Source organism: Haliotis cracherodii, unplaced genomic scaffold, assembly GCF_022045235.1.
Source record: "Haliotis cracherodii isolate W230 unplaced genomic scaffold, xgHalCrac1.p SCAF_3, whole genome shotgun sequence".
NCBI classification, from domain to species: Eukaryota; Metazoa; Mollusca; class Gastropoda; order Lepetellida; family Haliotidae; genus Haliotis; species Haliotis cracherodii.
Genome location: NW_027266286.1, coordinates 30,193,296 through 30,199,287, shown reverse-complemented (window position 1 = coordinate 30,199,287; position 5,992 = coordinate 30,193,296).

Below are 5,992 nucleotides of genomic sequence, written 5' to 3'. Positions count from 1 at the left end.
CGAATCACGGCTCGACTTTACAGACGGCCGAAGTTTTGTTTGGTGACAACGAGGTGACACGGCTTCGCATCGCCTACAGCCACATGTATGTGACAGACCTGATTTGTCTTTGTTTTGAATTTAAACTCACGGGGTTTGGTAACGCCATGAGGTTGCGTTACCTGTTGTCACCATAGAATACCCTGGATAATCAAAGATGGTCTATTTCAGACAACCATTCAGTTCTTCTAGTTGTGTTAGAGTCCTCGTAAATCTTGTCCAGGAAATACATAGGTAGTGGTGACTACTGGGATATGAGTGGCTTTTCTAGACGACCCTTTTTTAAAAGGGACAAACATAATCTGCTATAAACTACTTTAATCAAACGTCACGAATAAGACAGCAAAAATGCTCGGGCTTATATATATCTATATATCTATATATATGATCATGACGATGAAGGTCATGGGTTACAGTGTGTGAAAGGTCATTGTAGAGTATGCGTGTAAATAACTGTTGTATGTTAGATATAGGTTATAAAGGTAAACAGCCATGCATACGCATCAACATTTGTAATTAACCTGCAATGAGAAAGGTCTATTGGAGGGCATAGTGTTGTAGTATGCCTTCATCCCGATTCATATCGAATTAGGCGACAGACGAGTGTTTGTAACAGGAATAGCGGTGACGGAATTTGCAAAAACGAAATCCACCTCCAGATAGGCCGACAAGTTGAACACAACTGGTTATTATAAATTTGTAAAGTTAATGAGAAAGGTAGTCAGACTGACTATGGGAGTCAACTTCCTCATCTGTCATTAAGTCTTTATCTGTACGGCAACAGACAGACAGTTGTTTATTGACACCTGAATACACACTCATTACATACGCAGATCACATGACTATAGTTTATCTGTCCCACCCCTAGTCTGTCTTACAGACCCTGATACAAATATATCAAATACAGCCCATGCAAGTCTATAATGTTTGGCAAGTCTAGATTTCTGAAGAGAGGCTCTGGGCTCCGTCAGGAGTATCAATCAAATGGGCTCATTAGACATTTTCATTTTTTGTACCCCTTTGTATTTCTTTGAGTATTCTTTTTATTTTCCGTTATATCAGTTCTGGTTAGCTGTTGTGGTGTTTGTTTCTAGAACAGAACTGGGAAAAGGCTTTTCAAGATATTACCTAGAAACACACGCATCAACCTATGCCTATGATTGTGTGTGCGTAAGCATGTATGTTTGTGCGTGCGTGCGTGCGTGCATGTAAGAATGAATAAGAATAAGGAATAGCCTTATCAGTGTTTAGAACAATTCTTATATAGTGGTCATATTCAATTAAATAAGGAATTATTATTATTGGTTGAATGTACCCAAACTCGGGGATATCAACGCGATGTAACTGACAAGACTAACGATGATTCTCACGAGACAATACGAGACAATACATGACAGTGGCTCATGTATGGCAAGATGAGGTCGTGTGTGTACACTGCGTGCGTGCGTCCGTGCGTCCGTGCGTGCGTGCGTGCGTGCGTGCGTGTGTATGTCTGACAGTATATCAGTCCGGACGTATGTCAGCGTTATAGTGCTAGCCCACTGAAATACCATGCCGCAACATTGATACCACACACAGACACGGCATACTAACTGCGAGTCGACCAGCCCTTGTTTTATCACCTTAATATACCGATCGCAAGACAGGGTAACAAAAAGTACCATCTTTATGACGCGGACGGGAATTGAACCACCGATCTTTCGTTCTCCGGGCTGGCGCTCTATCCACAAGACCACAGAAGCGGTGGGAGACGTTAGGGAACGACATACATGGACAACGGTATATACAAACGGAAAAATGTAAGTGTGATTCATATAAAGTTCAATAGAAAATACATTTATTCTGAAATTACACATACATCTTTCAATACATATTCACCTACTCGACTTTAAGGTCGTGATTCACAATTTGCACGTGCATGTTAATGCACGGTGCTAAATTTGGATGTTGGCGTGGTTTTTGGGGAGTGTGATACTCACACGTGTTTTATTAGTGTGGACAGCACACAATGATTTGTGTTTAACCGTAAATAACGCTTACGCAATGCCACGGCTTGGTGAAAATCAACGTCTATACGCGCCATGAGTAAGCTGCAAACAGGAATTACACAAAAAGAAGTTGCCAGACATCATAATATTCATCGAAACATATCGAAATATTATCTATTTGGAGACGTTATCTACAGCAGGTAAACACTAATGACTTGTCACGGGCCGGTCGTCCACGTGTGACATAACGTCAACGACAAACAATCATATTCGGTTGGTGCACCTACGGAATCGATACCAAACTGCCACATTGACAGCTCGGACACTGGGTTGTGACGCAAATGGTGGTCACACCCGATATTGATATTGTTTATTGAGTTGTTACACCATCCCCCTTTTAGGGCGCGTAGCTATGTCTCCTGTCACCAGGTATGAGTTTTGTCAATGAATTAGATTTTATAAAACATTGATCAGACGAATGACCAAATATTATGGATAACATTTACACCACTTTATATGAAGCACTGTTGCTTTTTCCCGTTAGAATAAATACAGTTCGTGGTGTGGGAGGTGTGGATTCAGGTTAACATCAAGCATAGCCGATCCGGGTCATGTGGCAGCTATAAGTGGTCTAAAACGGTGAGCAGTCGGTTGAAAGTTGCAGGGTTAAACAGCCATAGTCCAACGACTGGCATCAAGATGACTGCTGACCGCAAACGTTTAATAATGAAGTGGGCACCATAACGTCTTAACGTGGCGAATCACGGCTCGACTTTACAGACGGCCGAAGTTTTGTTTGGTGACAACGAGGTGACACGGCTTCGCATCGCCTGCAGCTGTATGTGACAGACCTGATTTGTCTTTGTTTTGAATTTAAACTCACGGGGTTTGGTAACGCCATGAGGTTGCGTTACCTGTTGTCACCATAGAATACCCTGGATAATCGAAGATGGTCTATTTCAGACAACCATTTAGTTCTTCTAGTTGTTTTAGAGTCCTCGTAAATCTTGTCCCGGAAGTACATAGGTAGTGGTGACTACTGGGATATGAGTGGCTTTTCTAGACGACCCTTTTTTAAAGGGGACAAACATATTCTGCTATAAACTACTTTAATCAAACGTCACGAATAAGACAGCAAAAATGCTCGGGCTTATATATATATATATATATATATATATGCTCGTGACGATGAAGGTCATGGGTTACAGTGTGTGAAAGGTCATTGTAGAGTATGCGTGTAAATAACTGTTGTATGTTAGATATAGGTTATAAAGGTAAACAGCCATGCATACGCATCAACATTTGTAATTAACCTGCAATGAGAAAGGTCTATTGGAGGGCATAGTGTTGTAGTATGCCTTCATCCCGATTCATATCGAATTAGGCGACAGACGAGTGTTTGTAACAGGAATAGCGGTGACGAAATTTGCAAAAACGAAATCCACCTCCAGATAGGCCGACAAGTTGAACACAACTGGTTATTATAAATTTGTAAAGTTAAGTCAACTTCCTCATCTGTCATTAAGTCTTTATCTGTACGGCAACAGACAGACAGTTGTTTATTGACACCTGAATACACACTCATTACATACGCAGATCACATGACTAAAGTTTATCTGTCCCACCCCTAGTCTGTCTTACAGACCCTGATACAAATATATCAAATACAGCCCATGACAGTCTATAATGTTTGGCAAGTCTAGATTTCTGACGAGAGGCTCTGGGCTCCTTTTTATTAAATTTTTATTAAGATAATTTAACAACTGTTTTTTTTGTCTGTACGATATGTTCATTTCAGGGACTAAATGTTAGTCTATCCCACCCCCAACCGCCCTTTTTAAAGCATACTGAATAATTGTACAATTGGAAGTTTTAGAGATGATAGGGAATACATGCTGTAAACGTATCATTACAACGCTTAACTATCTAAGTTGGTAATCTGTCTTTAACAAAAAGAATACGGCTACCAAACTGGAATTATTTGCTACATGTAGCACATGTTTGTTACCGTGTGATCACACCGCTTGCAGGGATTGTCATGTTATTTCTGTATTTCTAATTGCATGACGTCATTGTTGTGAGTTGTCAATGGATGAACCTGTCAATGCTGTGACTGATCTAACCGAGATCACATGCCATGTAATATTGTCATGCGCGCGTGACATCTATGACCATATAAGGGAAATTGCATAAACCATTGCACAGCAGATGAAGCGGCCTACGGGAGAGCACCAGGTGTTGAATGTGGTATATCCAGCCGCTGACACATGTCGCTGACATAGTTTTAATCACCTCATTAAGGCTTGATCAATGTATTGTATCTTACGGGCGTGCCAACCCTGCAGTTTCCAGTAAACAATATGTTTTAAAACCGTCTGTGTTTCAGTGAAATTATACTTTTAAGCATTCTTTCGTTTACATCTTGCAAAACAATTTAATTCTCGGCAGTTCATGGATGTCTTCCTCTTATCCGTCTTTCTATAGTATAACATACTTGATTTCCCCTCCTACTATCTAATGATATTTTCACAACCTGCCTTATATTTAACAAAACACTTCTTCAGTAAAGTACAAATTCTAGTAATTATTTGCCTTGATTTGTTTCACATCAACTCCCGAAAACTAATTTTATACGCAGACATTAAAATGCTTGACCTATAGCCATACTTAACTGTGTCTGCACATTAAAAATAACATCGTCTGTTAATTACCTCGAGGTAAAGAATGTGTTCATTGCAATTGAAATAAGATCCATCAATCAAATATCTGTCGTTAGCAGGTCTACACTGCCAAGTCGGTGACGATGCACGTGACATATGCCTCCACAAAGGCGACCCTGCCCTTGTTAGTCGAGGAGTGCTTTGTAATCCTGCTCTTGCATAACGACGGGATTATAATGTCATTATGAGAACGCTGCGTATTAAATAAACTGGCCCCATAATTTGGGTTTCACGCGAAATTAGATATTTACCTAATGTGACACACAACCTGTGAGTAATCGCCTTTCTTTAGGGTGGAGCTAAGACTGACGGCGTTTGTGGTAACGCCCGCATAATGCTTTGAATATTTTGTATGGACATGTATATTTGGAATGTGTTTTATAGCTTCTAAATTTAAACATGAATTGAATAGAAACATATTTATATGATGATACATGTTGTAATACATATTAAAAATAATTCTTGATAACCGCCAAGCCTTCACACACGCTAGGTGCTTTCACTTTATTTAATGTGAAGCCATTTCACCCGGTAGTATGAACACCTCTATTCCAAAATAAGGGACTGGTATTTCAATACAGGTGTGTGGGGTGGGGTGGGGTGGCTTTGTGGGTGTTAGGGCATGAGGAAATGAAACAGCCAAAGATTGGGTAGCTAAAAAATTCCACAAGGGGAGGTTGGGGGCGCTGAAAGAATGACACAATTATTTTCAAATAAAATCATTATTAATTTGAACATTAATTAGAGACTGCTCATTTTTTATGGGAGGGGGGAAGGTCATGAAAAAAATGTTACATCAAATTGGGGGGAGTGGGTCATTTTTTTCCATAAACGTTCGTAAGTCTTTTTAGCAGGATCGCCATATAGAAAACTATGTATTTTCTCTTGATGAATACAACACTTTATTATGAAGTAAATATGTTTTCCATCGTTTACTCAATACTCATTCACAAGATTTGTGTGTGTACTTGTTGTTACATACATATTATAAGTATCCTAAATCGAACTAATTATCATAATGCTATTCCTTACTAATCAAAATGCGCATCACTCGGAAGAGTGCTTAAAAAGTATCGACATGATATCAGCATCATATATCACAAAAGAAATAAGGTTGTCTGTCTGTCAGTTCATCAGGCGACTGTCACCTGAAGCGAGACGTCCGGAATTTGTCGCAACATTTCTCGTACCTTGCAATATGACGTTGAAATGGTGACGTCATGTTGAAAGCAGGTGCAAGTGAAA